Here is a 19938-nt window from a genome sequence, read left to right as displayed (position 1 = left end):
GTAAACTCCAGATAAAAGGCTCATAACTCATTTCCACTGGAGGGTAATAAGACTAGCTGTTCTTCCCATGAGTGGAGGGAACAAGTGTGGTCTTGTAGGAAGAAAACTCAAGGTGAATAAAACATAGTTCCACTGTTTCTGGGAGATGAGCTCTGTAGTTTAAGTGATATGACATCTCTGTGTTCGTGAACTTTTAGTCATAAGGGAGAAGTATTCCTTCTCCAATCTTTAGTACATAAACACAAAGTCCTTTCACATTTCCTAATTTCTTAAATACCTTAATTATTTATGTCTAGCTTCCTTTATTTTCAGGTTATTTCTCTGTGTGTCTATATTATACATATTTGTTGATTCTTGTCTTTTCCATCCAATTAATTTTGGTTTATATGCGTTGTCTCTGTGGCTTCCGAACAGTTGCAAATTCATTCCTCAGCTTATTGGGATTCCCAGGTGGTGCTAGTGGTAAAGAATCTACCTGCCAATGCAAGAGATGCAAGAGACATGAGTTCCAGCCCTGGGTCCAAAAGATCTCCTGGAGGAGGGCATGGCAACCCACTCCAGTATTCTTGCCTGGAGAATCCCATGAACAGAGGAGCCTGGCGGGCTACAGGCCAAGGGGTCGCAAAGAGTCAGACACGACTGAAGTGACTTAGCATACACACACAGCTTATTACACCAGAATACAACAGTTGAGATTTTCCACTAAACATCATCTATAGCTTTTAGATTCAGACAAAGCCTAAAGCCAGAGACAGAATGAACAAAACTCAACATGCTACTCTAGTCCTCCTAACAGACACCCCATTTTACCCTTTGAAATACAAAGGTAAAAATTCATCATGTTGCATTTGCTTTCTGAATATATCATTGTTTAGATGTATCACAACTTAGTTCAGATAAGCCAAAAACATATTAGTAACCAACCCACACCTTTCTAAATAAGAATCAATGTTACCATGCTCAAACTGAATAGGCTATCTTTAGACCTATTATATTTTGATTTAGGGCTTATAGAAAATGTTTTATGAAATCTTTTCTAAGTTCCTTTAATAAAAAAATTATTATGAAAAAACAGCAAATCTCAAAGAATAAACTAAATCTGGCGCATGAGCAAAGGAGCAATAAAAGCATAAAAATCATTCACCAAATTAGAGTCTTAGACAAACTTTATTTTGGTGTGTCAATATACCAATATTCATGGTTCATGTTAGAATCACTAACATTTCTACAGATGAGTAATTATGGTATTAGTATTTTTCACGCATTCAGTCAACATGTCTTGAGTGCATAGAGATTAAAGTTCAAGTCACACAGCCATTTATACAAACATTTCCCAGAATCACACAGTTCAGAATAAAAGATAATACTGTATTGTATACTTGGAATTTGCTAAGAAAGATCTTAAATGTTCTTACCATACACACACAGAAATAGAACTGTGTGAAATGATAGATAAATTAATTAGCTTGATTGTGGTAATCAGTTCCTTTTACATATGTTTAATATATACCTTTATATATATATATATATATAATATCACATTTTTATATATCACACTATACATACAACTTTATATAATATTTTAATAAAACTGGGGAAAAACAGTGACTGAATTACTGGTAGTAGAATTGGAGTAAGGAGCATTTTTATGTTTTATTATATATATTCTTGTTTGACTACTTTTAACTACGTTTAACTAGAATATTATTCCTTAGCAAGGTAGATAGATAACAGATATGTAGATGATGGATAGATGGATAGATAGATAGAATATGAATGCCTCCTGCCTACTATAGGATAATTAGACAAAGGCTTATGAGCATTTTAAGGTTATATTAAATATTGCCACATTGCTTTATTATGGTGCCAATAAAGTCTAATTTGTATGTTTTCTTTTTCAAATCAAACTTCAAGTTAGATTTTAGGAAGGGCTGTTACTAGACCAGAGATGGCCTTGCTCCTAGGCCTAAAAATTTCAGACCATAAACATTCAAGCTCTGTATTTCTGACTAAAGGCATTTAGAATTTTTCCCAGTCTGGGATTCCCCAAAGTTAAGTGCAGATAGAGGATTCAAAGTTATGTTGGTGTATTTCTTGCTGATCTTCTATGACAGTTACAGAAATCACTTGACCAAGTAAAACCTATGTCTTTTGTGGCACTTTAGGAAAGAAAGACTCTAATTCAGAAACAGGGAACATAAGACAACATTTGTGGTTGATGCCTGGAGTTAGGTTTAAAATAACCCCTCCAGTTCATAAAACTCATTCTGCGATATAACTTGAACCCTGAGTTCAAAGTGGAGGCCCCTCCCTGAGCCAGCGTGGGCATCTGATTCCCTCCACCCTCATGCATCTGGGGAGAAGCAGAATGCAGGGCTGAAACTCAGGGTATCTGTAACGAGGCCAAGGTCAGGGCCGTGGTCTCCCGACCCTTAGGCAACAACTATATCCCTAGATACCTTTTATAAACCTCGGGCTGTACCCTAGTGGTGGCAAACATGGGCTCAGAAGCCGCACCGACTCAGCAGGCCTCCTGCCTTATAGCTCTGTAAACTTGGAAAAGCTACTTAAACCCTCTGTACCTTAGTCTCCTCAACTGTAAGCTAAGGATACCAATAAGATAGTAAACCCCTGTCATATCATTTGAAATGGGGTCCAAATATGCAATCCAATAACATATGAGCAGGCATCCTTATGAGAGTCACGGGAGGACCAGTTAGCTGGCTGGCTGAGAGCTCCAAAGATCCTGAAGCCAACCCCCTATCACACTAGGTCCAAATTTGTAGGGTACCATGTCACAGCAATGAGTTTGCTCCAAGGACCAAGTTACATTACTGATAGGAGATGTATCAGTACATGTTTAGAGAGTGAAGCAATTAATATCACTGCGCAAAGCTGTTAGAGCTTAAAATTGATCAAGAATTCATTATATGACTTATGATTGGTGCTATTATTCACATTTCGGTCTGTTAGGTTTTTCTTCCAACCTTATGTACATTATAAACACAAATTTATTACTGTAAAATTTTCAAAAGTGATGATTTGGAAAATTTTGAGTAAAGAAGAAATCTTTGGTGAATTTTATGCAGATTCTTTCTCTGACTGTCTCAGCAACATATATACTAGTGTCTCAGACAGCTCTTCAGAATTAGTTCTGATTCAGACAATGTGAATATTAGACCAACAAAAAGACAAAAAAACCTAGTGATTGATTCTAGTATGGAAAGTGAGGGGCTTCCCTGGTGGCTCAGAGGGTAAAGCATCTGCCTGTGACGCAGAAGACCCAGGTTCGATCCCTGGGTCGGGAAGATCCCCTGGAGAAGGAAATGGCAACCCACTCCAGTCCTCCTGCCTGGAGAACCCCACGGACAGAGGAGCCTGGTGGGCTACAGTCCATGGGGTCTCAAAGAGTTGGACACTACTGAGCGACTACACACACATGGAAAGTGAGAATGAAAGTCATGGCTCTGGAGAAGACTTTACAGGTGTTTCAGGTGTAACTATTGAATGTAATAACCCACAAAGTATTAGTGAAATAACAGAATTAATTTTTGCCTTGCCAAAATAAAAACTGCCAACCGCTAGCATTAGTCTCTGCAAAAATGCCCTGGACAATAATGAGTTAATACGGTTAAGTGGTAAAGCAGGAGATCCAGATTCAATGCCTGGGTTGGGAAGATCCTCTGGAGAAGGGAATGGCAACCCACTCCAGTATTCTTGCCTGGGAAATCCCATGGGCAGAGGAGCCTGGTGGGCTGCAGTCCATGGAGTCACAAAAGAGCTGACATGACTTAGCGACTAAACAACCACAATGTCAAATGCCTAGAGCAGGGCCTGTTACTGAGTCAGTGGTATAGACAATGCTTGTTATTATCACTGTGGAAGCTTCTTCCATGATCATGACCCTCACATAGCCGCTGCTACACCACCCCCAAGTAGACAAAGGAAGAGCATTTGCCAATGACCAGTAGAAGAAACAGAAAGGAGATTTCCAGTCTTTGTGCAAGGGTCTCCCCGCTAGGCTTTACTGACTGTTCTCCACTCGTCCTGAATTTTCCTTTTGCCAAAAACTATAAACCAATAAACTCTGGGGTGGGGAGGAGGAGGACCAAGACTGGGGGCTGGCATTTAAAAGAGAGTCTCTATTAAAGAGATTGGATGGATATTGAGCACACTGTCCATCCATAAACCCATCACTTGCTTGTCACCCACTGCTCACTCTGAAGACAGAAGCTCTCCTTCTAATGGGCACCGTGCCTTTCTATTCATGACAAAATACCGTCTTCCTGATATCTACGTGCCAGTAGCTACAGATATTCCCATGAGAGAGTTATAGGATCCCTGCAGGCAAAAGTACTGCTTTGTGTCTAGCAAATTTGGGAAGTGGCAATGGTTCACATCTCCCTTATGAACGTCAGGACATTTAATGTGACACCATTTCAAGTGAATCATGTCCCCACAGATGCCCGTGACCTGTGCCCCAGCCTTCCTTGCTCCAGGCAGGGGACCTAGAATGAAGCCTGGAAATGCTGGCCACACAGAGCTTGCAGGCCCACAGACACAGAAATGAGTCTTGGTTAATGTCATGGCCGTAGAATTAACGTCGTTTCTCTTCAGGAGGCAGTTAAATTTCATAATGCAATTGCAGAAAGAGAAGACATCAGGGCTGAGGGCCTTTACGTGCTTCCTACCTCTTGCTTGTCATACACTAAACAGGACCAGATGTTTCAGCAAAGAAATGAGACCAGTCATCCTGCACTTGATTTGTGGGACCACCCTTACATGAAATGCCAGCGCGTCGCTCCGAAGTTTTAAAAATGATATGTGTAACAAGCGAGATAAGAAATGTGGACATTCCTTCAAGAAAGTCATTAATTATAGGATCCACAGATGGTGAGAAAATGCCTTCCAGGTCACTGTTGAGAAACGCGGAGATTATTTGCAAAGGGGTGAGAACAAAGGCGGTCTCTTGCCCCTCTGGTGCCTCTGTCCTGAATCGGGAGAATGACGCTGTAGGATGGTGGGCTGGGGGTGGGGGGAATGAGGGTCCAAGAAAGCAGAGACCAGGAGAGGCGACAGATCAAAGGCGCAGGGTCTCAGGATGACCTAGAAGATGCACAGTTTTCAGGGAAGAGCAGTATAGCGAAAAGGAAACACAGGGAGTTAGAGCACACGGGCACTCAGCTCCATGCTTGCCAAAGTGCTATTTTGGGGGAAAGAAGAACACGGACAGAGAGGGAAAGGGCTTGAGAGATGGAGATGAAGAGACAGAAATAAACAGGATATGGAAATATACAGGACATGAGACAGAAAAGGCACACAGATGCAAACGCAGAGAGAGAGAGGAAGCAGAGGAATGAGGATGGATTAGTGATCTGCGTTTGTGGTTACTTGCTACATATGGCCAGACCATAATGAACATATAACAGAGGATGAGCTCTGGTCCTGGGAGAGGAATTTCTCTTCCCCTGGTCATCCTTGGTTCCCTTACGACTCTGTGTAAGTGAACCTCTTGCCAAGTTGAGCAGAACAGGTTTCTAAAAATAGAGCATACACTGTTCAAAAAATGGGTTTCCTAAATACAAGTTAATTACTTTATCTTATGCTCAAAAAAAGAAATAGAATTCGAGAGGAAAAAAGTAGCTGGTGACTTAGGATTTTAAATTTCTGATCATTGCCTTATAATTTAGAATGTGACCCCACTGTTAGACTATAACCCTGGGGGTCTTATTCTGCACAAGATGATGGGGACAAAAAGTTTAGGAAAGAGTGGGTTTGCCCAGTTGCAACAGGTTTCCTTCCTTCAGCCTTTCTCAGAGCTGGTCATTCACTTATGGACACTGACTTCTCCACAGACTCAGCCGATGAATGGTGCAGCCGCGGCCCAACAGCTTAATCAGAGAGTCCTTTCTTCTTTGAAGTACTCCTCAGGGTATAAAGTGCACTGGGGAACATACTTTGGGAAACTCTGATCCAATGCAAGCCCTCTCATGTCTCCTTCCTTGCCGCCTACTAGCCAAACATACAAGCCGTCATCAGGCTAATCCTCCTAAATGGACATTTCACGGCATGTTCCCAGGCTTCTGACTCTACTGGGGTTTCCAGTTGCCTAAAACTATAAATCTCAAACTTTCCCAAATGCCTAAAATAACAGAGAAGCCAGCACCACACACCATACCTATTCCCTGGCTTCACAAATCTTCTGGTTCAATATCGATTTCCTTTGATGGCTTATATACTGTGATAGGAGATACACATTCAGAATATCAAGTCCACATTCCTCAGTCAATCAGCGGGTCCCCACCGCACTCAGGCCTCAGCCCAATTTTCTGTTCTACCTGAGTCCTTCCTTCCTGAGTCTGGCTATGGAGCATAAACCAGTCTACAGAAAATGTCATTACATTCTTCCAACCCAGAATGATCAGAGATCTCAATTTCAATTAAGAGAAGAGCCATGTTAGAGAACAGGCCAGGCCCTCAAGAGATAATAAGACAACCCAACAAACAAATGCACCTCTAGTCTGTCTGCACATAACAGATAATGTCTGGCTTTGCTTATTAGCTCTGTTAATCAACCAGGACCACGTTCGGCAGCCTCCTTAGCTTAGAGAATCAGGGATGAGATTTAAAAAGAAAGGTCTGTGTCTTGGGCCACAGAAATGGCAGTACTCAGGAGTTTTAACACAGGGGCATCATCGAGATAGAACATCAGACGTAGACTCGGACTCACTGGGAGTTGCGCGGTACAAAGTCAAAGGTTTTATACTTTGTTTTTGCTTCACTCTTGTCTAGTAATAGAAAATTCAGTGGGATAAAACACTAGTTAATTTATATAAAACAAATAGAATAACATATGACTGTCAGAGCCGTAAGCATGAGCAAATATGCCAGATGCTGCTTCTGAAAATGCCACATGACAGTAAATTTTCGTCGCATCAGTTCACCCCAAGCAGTCTATCTTGAGGGATTTTCCCTCCAGGTTTAGCCTGAAAACAATGAGAGAAGGTGTGGCTGGGGGAGATGGTTCCTGTGACTTTCCTTTGTTTCATTTCCCCAGGAAGAGAAAAATCTTTCCATAACGCAAACAGACATAAAATAAATCTTAATATTAAAATATTCACACACAAATACGGTTTCTAAGTCTCTCATTCGTAATCATGGTTTTGAGAATTTCACTGAAAATAAAGACTGCTTAAAAAAATACAGAAGGTTAAATTCTTGGAATCAACTGTTTTTTAAGAATTTCATGGAAAGGATTCAATTCCGCCACACGTGCTTCCTGTGCACTTAGTAACAGTTCCCTCTGTTTGAAATTCCTCAATTATTGGAACTGTAAAGCGAGAAGTTCTGCTAGGAAGAAAACGTTGCCTTTGCCTCTGCAGATATGACCTCTCCCAGGCCCTCCTGGCTCGCTCACAGAAGATGACCTACTTTTTCTGAGATTAAAGTTTTCAGACACGATCTATTTCCACTTCGTCCAAACGCAAGACTCATCTCTGTCCTCATCTACCCTCTCTGTCTCCTTTCTTGGAGGAAGAAGTGATTATAGACTAGGTTTCCAAGGCCAACTGTCCCACTGGCGCCCTGGATCTGTGCCATATCTGCCCCCTGGAGTCAGGGTGTGTGTGTGTATAATTTGTTACTTTTCCCATATAATTTTTTAAAGTTGATATGTAGTATTTTCATCTTTATTCATTCAAGAAATCTTCTTTTTCTTGGCTGTGAAGCATGCAGGATCTTAGTTCCCTGACCAGGGATCGAACTGGCGCCCCATGAAGTGGAAGTCAGGAAACTTAACAACTGGACCACCAGGGAAGTCTCAGGATGTGTGTTGAATGGCATCTCAAACACACTTCCTTACACCTCTAATACCTCCCTCCTCCTTTCACTAAAACCATAAATACTCTCAAGCCTTTGATTTCAAGTTTTTGATTTCAAAACCTCCTTCTGTTCACTACATGATTCCAGAGCAGGGTTTGCCTATCTCCCAATGTTCAATCTTAAACTTCTAGAAAGGGTGGGCTATACTAGCCTGCCTCCCACTAAATTTCCAAATGCTTCTTCGCTTGCCCTCCGGCTGAAACTATTTCCCTGAAGGTCAACAATGACCTCAAATTACTCAATGCAATGCACTGTTTTCTGTCTTCAAATACAGTTGGCTCTCCATGTTCAATCAAGCTTGGATGGAAGAAATTTAAGAAAAAATATTGGCTCTGTGGTTGGTTGAACCTGTGGATGGGGAAACTGTAGAAATGGAGGACTAAGTCCCTGTAAGAGCCTTGAGCACTCCAGGCATGCATGCCTTGTGGGGGGGGGGGGGGGGCGGGGAGGAGGGAGGCATTCCGGAGCCTATGCCCCTTGTATGCAGAAGGGTGATCACACCTTACACACTTTCTAACACATTAACTACAAACTTCTGTTTATTGACAGCTTCTAATATCTTTACTGATATTTCTCCCAGCAATCTTGATTCCAGTTTGTGCTTCATCCAGCCCAGTATTTCACATGATGTACTCTGTATATAAGTTGAATGAACAGGGTGACAATATGCAGCCTTGTCATACTCCTTTCCCAATGCGGAACCAGTCTGTTGTTCCATGTCTGGTTCTAACTGTTGTTTCTTGACCTGCATACAGGAGGCAGGTATGATGCTCTGGTATTCCCATCTTTTAAAGAATTTTTTATAGTTTATTGTGATCCACACAGTCAAAGGCTTTGGCATTGTCAATAAAGAGAAGTAGATGTTTTTCTGGAACTCTTGCTTTTTTGATGATCCAACGGATATTGGCTATTTGATCTCTGGCTCCTCTGCCTTTTCTAAATCCAGCTTGAACATTAGGAAGTTCTCAGTGCATGTACTGTGGAAGCCTGGCTTGGAGAAATTTGAGCATTACTTTGCTGGCCTGTGAGATGAGTGCAATTGTGCGGTAGCTTGAGCATTCTTTGGCATTGCCTTTCTTTGGGATTGGAATGAAAACTGACCTTTTCCAGTCCTGTGGCCACTGCTGAGTTTTCCAAATTTCCTGGCATACTGAGTGCGACACTTTCACAGCATCATCTTTTAGGATTTAAAATAGCTCAGCTGGAATTCTGGGCTCCCCTTGTGGCTCAGCTGGTTAAGAATCAGCCTGCAATGCCAGAGACCTGGGTTTGATCCCTGGCTTGGGAAGATCCCCTGGAGAAGGGAAAGGCTACCCACTGCAGTATTCTGGCTTGGAGAATTCCATGGACTGTATAGTCCATGGGGTTGCAAAGAGTCAGGCCCTGATCAGGGATCTAACCCACATCCCTTGCACTGGTAAGGTGGATTCTTAACCACCAGACTGCCAGGGAAGTCTCTAACCAATTCCTTTCTAAAAAACATACTTTATTGAAGTCCAGTTGACTTACAATGCTGTGGTAGTTTCAGATGTACAGCAAAATGATTCAGTCATCCATACATATATGTTCTCCACATCCTTTTCCATTACGGTTTATCACAGGATATTGAATATAGGTCCCTGTGCTCTGCAGGAAGGCCTTTTTGTTTACCCATCCTGTATACAATAGTTTGCATCTCAAAGAACCCGTCCTCCATGATGTTTTTACCAGTGGTTCCAGATTGACATAATCATTAAACTCTGGCCCTAGCAGGTTTCTGTGGGACTAAATCCATTCTACATCACATACAAGACAATAGGCTCATGTCTTAAATCCTTTCCCAAATTATAGAGTGAGGTCTTATCTAGTAATTCATCCCCTTTGTTCATGTAATGTTGATAGAATATTTTCCATGACAGACTCTGGAAATGCAATATGAAAACCTGACTTCTCCCGTGAAACGACTCTTTGAACCAAGCATAGCTCCTGGGACATGACAGGTGCTGTGTAAATAAGTGTAGAATGGAACTGTCCCCTGTTCTGCTCAGGCTTCCCCTTTGCCCTGAACAACATCACCATCTGGGGAAATGCAAAAAAGTGCAGTGATGAGTAACCCTGATCCTTCTGGGTTTCCCTGCCCTTTCCCAGCACAATCCTGACCCCACAAAACCCCTCTCCCAGTATAAACCACAAAGAAGCGTGGAAGAGATTGGGAGCTACTTTATAGATACTCACATGCCTACTCATAGCAGCCCCAGCTGTAAACGAATTACTCAAAATAGGACTAACACACAGGTACAACGCAAAGATACCGACACTGGAGAGAGCACGACCTTCCTCCAAACCCCACCTATGATTCCTTTAGAGAAAGCACATTGATTAGATAAAGGGCATCAGTTGGCTCCATGACCAGTCAAAGGAAGCAGATACAGGTGGAGACACCTGGGGAGGGGCTCAGAGTCAGAGAGAGAGGAGAGGATGCTCTCACGCTGCCAGAGTTTGATGAATGAAATGGAAAGTGTGGCAGCAGAACCTGCAGTTATTTTCAACAAGGTCAACACGTAGAGCAGCAAATATATTTTTAAAAGAATGAGTTTCCTCTTAATTGTGCGTTTTTTCTTTATTTAACAGATTAAGTTAAAATGTGGCTTTCTGTCTAGCAGCAAGACACACGGCCCATGGCTGTGCTGTACTCGTTACAGAGCAAATAAGACTTGATGGAGGGCGGCGGGAGAAGGGCAAGGAAAGGGGGATTTGTTTTCATCTCTGAAGCTGTATTTCTAGGAGGTAGGATGTGAACAGGACTTGGAAGATGGACTTGGGGCTAAGGAAGATTCCAAACAAGGGAGACGGTACAGCAAAGAGACGGAACTCTAGTCTCATCAACTGAAAGGACCCTTCTAGTAAGGAAGAGGCTCACCCTTGTAAGTAATGTCTGTTTCTTCCTTATGTAAACATTCAATCACAATCACGTGGCTCTGGTTTAGGCAGAGATGCAGCAGAAGGGAGGGGGAAACCTGAGGTTCTGCTCTGTTTCCCCATAATATTAAACATCAAGTCTTTGTCTTACTATCAGTCAACAATCATTAAATACTTACTCTACGTTGAGTTAGGGTTCCATGGTTGCAAGGAACAGTGATTGATTACTATTAGTCAAAGCAAAAACATCTGACTGACAAAAGTCAAATATAAAAAAGCAAATGTCTGAGAAGACAGGGAGCAGAGAGGCTGCAAGAATCTAAGTTGAAGACATTGATGGACAGTTAGCTAAAGTCAACACAGACAAAAAAAAAAAAAAGTCAACACAGACAAATTAAGATGCCTTTTCTCAAGAAACATCTGCTGTTCTTAGACTGGGTCAAGAGTCCACCCTACTCAGATACTGTGCCCCTTTGATAAGTGATCTGATCAAAACCACATCCAATAGATGAGTTTCCCAACAAGAAGTTGGGGTGAAATCATAAAAAAACAAGGAAGGACTGGTGCTGGGCTGGCAAAATCTGATGGTTCACACCATGCAAATTTCAGAATAGAGAGCGAAAAGAAGTGTCCAACATCACACAGACATGTGGGTGCACACGTGTGTGCCCTTGCTCCATCGTGGTTTTAGACCAGCTGGCGAGCACCCCCTGGTCTGCTGAGGTCCATGCTGTCTTTGGCCCTCTCGGTCTTCTTACAGGACCCAAACTCTCCATCTCTGCATTTCATCTTTCCCTACGTAGCTTCAGGCGGTTTCAAAATAAAGAACAAACTTTCCCTAAACAACTTCTTCTGAAAAACAAGTTTCCTTAAAAGGAATGTGGATATGCTGTGCTGTAATAAGTCAGTAAGTCATTCCAGACTCTGTGACCCCATGGACTGAGGCCCACCAGGCTTGTCTGTCCACAGTATGTTCCAGGCAAGAATACTGGAGCGCTTTACCATTTCCTCCTGCAGGGTAGCTTCCTGACCCAGGGATGGAACCCAGGTCTCCTGTGTCTCCTGCATTGGCAGGCAATCCACTGAGCCACCTGGGAAGCCACAGATAATCCATGGTAGGTACCATCAATCCAATTCTGGTAGAATAGAAACCCAGAAACAACTTTAAAATCAAGGGGACATGGTATTTGGATTTCCTGCTCCGGTCAGCGGGCAGTGCCTCTGGAACATGAGGAGGGACCCACAGAGGTGGCAGAAACTGCTATGAATGCTCAGTGTCTTGCTGGCTGAGAGGGTAGGATGGTGAAGCTGACCAGCGTATCTGAGGCACATAGCTACACTTGTCATGAGACAAAGGAAACAAGATCTTGGCATATAATCCAGCACAGGCACTGGGAAAATAGAGCCAGATATAAAAAGAAACCTAATGGGAAACTGGTTACTCACTCAATAAATGTTAACTGAGCACCTTCTTTGTGGTATCCCTTGGTTCTAGGTTCTGGGGATAGCAGAGAACAAGATAGAACAGATCTGTGTTCTTGCAGAGATTATTAATAGAGAAGGAAGAGAGTAAAGAAAGAAGAAAATAAATAAGAAAAATATCCAGTAACAGTAACAGCTCTGTTTGTCATGGGGAATCAAAATAATGTGAAGCAATGGAGCCTGACTTGGGGATGCTTTTACTCTAGATGGTCAGCAAAAGGGTTTAAACTAGGACTTGACCAGTGAGAATATACCATTCCTGTTCAGACTGGGCAGAGTCGAGGTGAAGGGAACAGCTTTTGCCAAGGCCTCGGTGTGCTGGAGCATCAGAAAGGAGGCCACTGTGGCCGAAACAGGAAAAGGTGAGGAGGAGAGGGGTAGGGGATGAGGTCACAGGTGGGCAGCTGGTCGTAAGGGTGGTTTCTACAGGGCAAACTCAGAGGATGTTTCCAGAAACAGTCACTGCGAATGTTCATTAGGTGGGAGGGGAAATAAGGTCAAGTCAGTAGAGGCCATATCTGTGAATCTGAGAGGTGAGGTAAGGGAGGGCCGGGACCCGGGGATGCAGCAAAAGATGAGATTTCCATAAGGAGGATGCATCTACCCTTGCTGGGGATCAAGAGCCTCCCCATGAACTGCACAGCACCCTAGGAGGACAGGAAGGTTGGGTAGAATAACTGGACATCTAGTGGGGAGTGGGTGAGGGAAGCACAGAAATCTGCGGACTCTAACCGGAGGCAGTCTCGTGTGGAAATCCAGGCACTGCCAGGGCTGCGGTCAGTTGACTCCAGCCCACACCTGGGTGAGCAGTTGATTTCCAGTATCCTCCAAGTGGTGCGCCAAAGCAGTGACAGCCCTCTTAGACCAGTCAAGGGCAGGGCAGGATTGTCTGCGGGGCTCTGGTCTCCGTGGGTCTGACTGTAAGAAGCTGAGGAAGGGTGGGGAATGCGCTAACGGGTGGTGAGTCCACAGACTGTCCTGGAGCCTCTGCCTGGAGTCTCACCACCCATTCTAAACACCAGTTTGCTTTAAAACATCCTCCTTAAGAATAACTACCATTACTCAAGTACATACCAAGTACCATATACCAGGCAAGTGGCAAACGTTATTCCTAATCCTTGCATCCAGCTCTTATAGACAGGAAACAGACCGAAACCCAAACATGATGGGGAATGATTTGAATCAAGTGTTTATGATCACTTTTTCCCATTATGCATGCTAAGTCTCTTCAGTCATGTCCAACTCTTGGCAACCCTATGGACTGTAGCTGGCCAGACTTCTCTGTCCATAGGATTTTCCAGGCAAGAATACTGGAGTGGATTGCTGTGTGTTCCTTCAGAGGCCCTTCCTGACCCAGAGATCCAACCCATGTCTCTTATGTCTTCTGCACTGGCAGGGTTCTTTACCACCAGGGCCACCTGGGAAGCTATATTTTCACATGATAACAGAACATAAAAGCAAATAAATATGGAGTCCCTATGAAAAGAAAAAAGACTTACTCTGTTCTCCTCTATCAACTAATGCATATTTGAAAGTATAATTGCAAGTGTCTAGACCGAGCACAATAAGCCCACAATCCATTCAACCTTATTTGGGACTCGGATGTATATTTTCCCTCTGGTACATTCTGAAGAATATATTCACGTCAACAGGATTTATTCTTTGAGGTTTCTATCACAAAGTGTCATCCTGTGCTACAAAGGTTAAAAAGAGTAATTCAATGAAAGGAAGTTCACTTTCAAAGGTAAGCAAAACAGACAGGTTTTCTAATGCAAATATGTGCTTCTTAAATTAAACTCAGGAAGGGGCCTTGAGGTTAAGGTTTGATGGATTCTCGCTCAGGCTTTAGCACTGAAACCCAACGCCAAACACTACACTCCAGACCAGGACACCACAAAGCAGAGACACCCCACCGGCAGTGGAATATTGTGACGGTGAACCTAGTCTTTAAATACTGTCAGCTGCCAGGTTTAAGAGATAATCAGACCCCAGCGGAAGGGATGAAATGCAAGGGCTGGCCCTAACGATTTCAACATTCTTTTCAGTTTTATGAAAGTATCCTGATCTGTTTCCTAATAAATGAACAGATGCACTGCTCAGAAGCAAAGTGCTCAGAAAAAAGCTGAGGAGTTTCCATTTAGGCCTGCGTGTTGGCTGTTCAGAGGACTCACCATTTTGCTCTCTCGGTGAACTTAGGGTAGAACATGGTTGTTCCCCCAGCCTTGTAGATTTAGGAACTGGACTTTTTCAGCACACACAGGGCTGATCAGAATTCTGGAGACAGATTCAACCTGACTCAACTCACATGAAACCAATGTACAAACCAGAAGGCCAATTTATCTTAGATAACACACATATTATGATCAGCATATTCACGTTTTGCAGAAATAAAAACATGGGAAGTTTGCTAATAAAATGCAGCTTTAAAATGGAAAAACAGACAAAGGGGATTTTTTTTTTTTTTTTTTTCTCAGACCAGGTTGAGTCACATAGCAGAGATCCCTTCTGTATTGGCAAGAATGCTTGGATTTCAGAATTCAAAGTCCCTCCCCCTTGGACAGGCAACACACGTGTGCTCAACTGTCATTCCTTTCTTTAACAGTTTTTTTCTCTAGATAGCTTTGGTAAATCAGTGGTTAAACAAGAGATTCATACGTACTTGAATAAATATTGTTTTTCTATATGAACTGGGAAGATCAGTTAATTTTAAGTATCAGAAGGAAAACTATTTTTTTTTTTTTGCCAAGATGCTGGGGATAACCCACTGTGTTCCCCTTGAAGTCTCTTTCCAATCATATCATGGATATCTGAAGGCACAAGGGTCAAGAGAGCGCAAAACCAATTTGAATTCCTTAAATGACAGGCACATTTAAATCTGAATAAATGGCTATCGAGTGTAAGAATCAGGAAGGACCACCATCAGTACATTTCACCAGAGTACTTGGTCATGCAGTCAGATGTGAAAGTTGGCAAAGTGAAAATGAAAGTGGGCTTCAGGATCATGTTTCCTGGAACAGTATTATTCAGTGTGCGGTCGACAGGCCAGCAGCATCCGCTTCACTCAGAAGACCGTGAGAAATATTGCTTGGGCCCTACCCTAAACCTATTGAGTCTGAACTGAAAGAAAGGAAGAAGGGAGGGGAGGAGGGAGGGAGAATGACCCGCCAGAGGATTTTTTATGTATGCAAAAGTCTGAGAAACAGTGCCCTAAAGTACAACTTGAGAAAGAAATCCTATACAAAATAATCAGTTGGTCAAACAATGAAAATAAACCAATAAATAAAAACCAATAATCTAAGCAAGCCCAAAAACAAATGAAACATCCCCAACTGTCTCGTTATCTCTAGATACAACTTTTCAGAAATGAGTCCACGTGAAAGGATCATGGCAACAAAGTCAGAAGTGAGTGGCCAAGGATAACTGCGTATGAGGATACAATCGAAACCTGGAAGAGATGATTTCAGACTTTAAGACAGTTTGAGTTTCTATAAGCCCAGTTTCCTAAACTCCCTGAGATTCATTCTTCAAATGCTCTTGATAGTAAAGAATTCTTTGCCTAACAAGCGCTTCACCATACTGAAGACGATCTTAAACCAGAAGTCCATGCAGGGCACAGATGGGGTGGAAGGAAGGACACTAACCCTCTTTAGCATCTGCTCTACCACTGCTGCGGGCCCTCACTCCCATTTATCACACTCACACGTATCACTTCAAGCGTCACCTCGACCTGTGTCTGCTGCTGGACGCACTCCCCACTCAGCCCCTCTTCCTTGCCCACAGCACATCTTCATCTAGGGGTCCACTGTCACCCCAAAGTTAGGTCCCAAACTGGAGCACTGTCTATTTTCAGATCGTTATCCGCCCCTCTCTACAGCCTCTGCTTCATCTACTGCTCTGGCCTTTTTCTAGTCCCTGATATGGAGGAGCCTGGAAGGCTGCAGTCCATGGGGTCGCTGAGGGTCGGACACGACTGAACGACTTCACTTTCACTTTTCACTTTCATGCATTGGAGAAGGAAATGGCAACCCGACTCCAGTGTTCTTGCCTGGAGAATCCCAGGGATGGGGGAGCCTGGTGGGCTGCCGTCTGTGGGGTCACACAGAGTCGGACACGACTGAAGCGACTTAGCAGCAGCAGCAGCAGTCCCTGATGTCTTGTGCTTTCCTGCCCATGCTCACTCAGGCTTAGCTTGACATCCTAAATGTTACCTCTCTGCACCACTACCCTTTACAAAATACTAGTAATCAATCCAAACATTTCTTTCTATGTAGGTTGCTTCACTCCCAGTGAAACAACTCGTAATTGCTTCCTTCTGCCAACTGCATCAAGATACTTACTAGTCTGTGTGGCTTCCTCTTCACTTGTCATTATTGTTTCTTGGAAACAACTCAACATCCAGTGTTAATTACTGAGTGATCATCAGCTCACTCTCAAAAGTATTTAAGAATATGTGGCACTTCAAACCTCCCCCCCCAAAAAAAAACTCATTCCTGGGTTTTTCTAGGAACAGGAAAACACAGGACAAGCATAAACATGCACACACAGACACACAGGGATTTTAAAGGCAGGTTTGGAATTGTATTGCAGCACTGTCTTATGCCTTACTTTTAAAACCTAACTATATGCCATTTTCTCTATTCAATACATCTATATGCATTGATTTCATGGCTGCATAGAGGTTTTTTGTAAAGATAAACTAACATTTATTTAATCTACTCCAAATATTTTATTGCTCAAAATCTTGCCTATTAAAAACAGTGCTGCACCTATGTACAAATATGCTTTAACCCCTTGGCAGCTATTTCTTGAATTGAACTTACTGTATAACAAGGTATGCACATTCTTAAAAATTTTGATACAGCCTTTCAAACTGAGATCCAAAAGTTACTTATGAGTTAATATTCCCCTGAGTATGAACAGTGTGTTGCTGCTGCTGCTGGTACCGCTAAGTCGCTTCAGTCGTGTCCGATTCTGTGCAACCCCACAGATGGCAGCCCACCAGGCTCTGCCATCCCTGGGATTCTCCAGGCAAGAACACTGGAGTGGGTTGCCATTTCCTTCTCCAATGCATGAAAGTGAACAGTGTTAGGAGTAGCTAACTCCCTGTAACTCAATGTACCCAGGCTATTAAGAAATGTTTTTGTAAAATAATCTCTCACTGTTATTTTCTCTTACTGGTCACCATTTCTTCAATTATTAATGACATAATTTTGCGTGCCTGTTAGCTATATCTTTTTTTTTTTTCATTTGTGAGTTTTTGTCCCTTTTATTATTGGAGTGTTTTCTTTTTGTCCTATTGAATAGTAGGAGCCTATTTTATTTCCAGAATGTTAAACCTTTGTAACATTATGTTGCAAACTTTTATAAGACTGTTTACTTGCTTTTTACTTTAAATTATAGTAGAATTTTGCTAAATGAAGATGTATAAATATACCTGTAGTCAAAAAGTGGGAATTATATTTAAAATAAAGAATTTGAAGTCTATCATTCATTTATGCTTTACGCCTTGAGAATGATTCTTATAAATCTACTCCCTATATAAATATTAAACAATGGTTCGCTTTTTTTTTTTCTGCCCTCAAAGGCCTGAAATAGTACTGAGCTCTGGGAACCCAACCAATTCCATCTCCCACCCATTCTTTATTTTAGCAAAGTCTGACTCTTGGCTGTCTGGTCTCCCCCAAGGCATACCTCACACCTCTGTTATGTCTTTGCTCTAATTCCAGCAGGAATGCCTGCCCATCCTTCCCCAACTTCGCCAATAAGCCAAATGCCCGATTCCTTTGTTCTCCTTCAGACTGACCCCAAAGCCTCTTCTCCCTTCATAGCTCTTCTTGCCCAAACAGCCCTTGTCTCTTCTCTTTAAGTCAATGCCACACAATTTAGCATCTAATTACCTCATTTTATTCCATGTATCAGCTCTGTTTTCTTAAAAAAAAAAAAAAAAAAATCAGTGTCTGAAGAGCAACAATCATGGCATAAACCTCCTTCTGTCTTGAACTAACTGTTCAAGACCTGGATCCTTAGACTCTCTAATCAATAGAAATTGATGAGAGGCCATTGGAGAATTTCAGGCAAGGCTTTAAGGGGGCTTGGGCCCAGGCTCAACCCTTGGTGGTTCAGATGGTAAAGAATTCGCCTGCAACATGGGAGACCCGGGTTCAATCCCTGGGTGGGGAAGCTCCCCTGGAGGAGGGCATGGCAACCCACTCCAGTATTCTTGCCTGGAGAATCCCATGGACAGAGGAGCCTATCAGGCTACAGTTCATGGGGTCACAAAGAGTTGGACATGACTCAGTGACTGAGCACAAGGGCCCAGGCTCCAGGGAGCTGAAGCAAGAGTCAGGAGTGCATGCCCCTCCTCTGCTCAGGTCCTTAGGCGGGCAACAACAGGGCGGAGGTCCAGTGGGGCAGCAGAGGCAGCGTGGGTGGTCTGCCCACCCCTCAGTGGCGCTGTGTGCAGGCATCGTGTGCAGTTCCCCGCTTTGGCTTCCAACCTCAGAAATGGCGTTGGTGTGTGGCCTTTTGGTATCTTCTTGTTTGCAATTTGTCCTAACTGCACACACACACAATTATTTTTTAGTCACGTATGGCTTCTATGTATCCTGGTGCTGAAGGAGACCTTTCTCCAGGTGCAAGCAACTGCAGTAAAATGTCCCTGGTCCCAGCTGATCTCAAACCGCAGCCCCCCTCATACAGAGCCAGCCTAAGGAAAGGCTCCATGAACGGGCACTGACTGACACCTTGGATTTCACATTCAGAACTTCCATGTTCCAAACCCCTCCTTAATAGCTATAAGATATGAAATAAACTGGTATAGCACTGGGCTATAAGATGTTACAATTCAACCATGCACAAACACTGAAAAATCTTACTTCCTTCTCTTCTAAAGAGTCTTCAGACCAAACAAACATGGAGGTATGAGAGACGCAGGTGTAAACAGACACTTGTTTTTTAACTAAGTCAATGTTGACTTGACAGTAAACATGCGAAGGAGCAAGAATAAAGCAAATACTTTCCAGAACAAAAAAAAAGCCAAACACATAGAGGAGAGTTTCACCTTTACATTTCCTTCCTAGTTTTCTGTGTATCTTTGGCATTGAAAGTACAATATTATTTTGAAATTAAAAAGGGACAAAGAAAACTGCAGCAGAAGCACAGATAAATATGGAGCAATTTCATTCGACTCTTCAGAAGATTGTGCCGTCAATTAAAGGATGTTTTGAGAATGAGAGCATCGGCTCCTCCCTCACGGAAAACTGACCAGCATTGCCACGTGCAGGTCATTGTTGCAGGTTCTGAAAGCAGGATGAGGAAGAAGAGGACAAGGATTCTTTCCCCTGGGGGCTGATTTTTTGGTGAATACCAAAAGAAAGAAAAATGGTTCCGTGCCCAGAAATTGTCTATCAGTAAGTGTTACCAGAGTTCAGGACATGCAACAACTTCCATGCCATTAGCTGACACTTATCAAGCACCTACCAGATGCTGGGCAAGGACTGAGGGCCACTCAGCTGGAAGACCTTTGAGATGGTCCATGTGTTTTGAGCATGCGGATGTAGGTGATAGAAGCTATTACAGTTGGAAGATGAACAAATAAGCACAACTAAGTTCAGAAATGTTATGTGTGAGCAAGTTTGAGGATATCCGAAAACTCAGTGTAAACTGGAGAAACTAAGA

At 42.8% G+C, this 19938-nt stretch overlaps 1 protein-coding gene and 1 non-coding gene across 12 annotated transcripts in view; one reads left to right on the top strand and one right to left on the bottom strand.

Moving 5' to 3' along the window:
• Positions 1-19938, bottom strand: part of RBMS3 (RNA binding motif single stranded interacting protein 3) — an 817173-nt gene that overhangs the window by 780515 nt on the left and 16720 nt on the right. The window lies entirely within an intron of this gene.
• On the top strand, positions 3237-3308 carry TRNAH-GUG. The gene has a single exon. It is a non-coding gene; the product is annotated as a tRNA-His (tRNA).

The sequence above is a fragment of the Bubalus bubalis genome, chromosome 21, assembly GCF_019923935.1.
Source record: "Bubalus bubalis isolate 160015118507 breed Murrah chromosome 21, NDDB_SH_1, whole genome shotgun sequence".
Taxonomy (NCBI): Eukaryota; Metazoa; Chordata; class Mammalia; order Artiodactyla; family Bovidae; genus Bubalus; species Bubalus bubalis.
The sequence above is the reverse complement of the archived record's forward strand: the minus strand, read 5'-3'. Positions and strand labels throughout refer to the sequence as shown.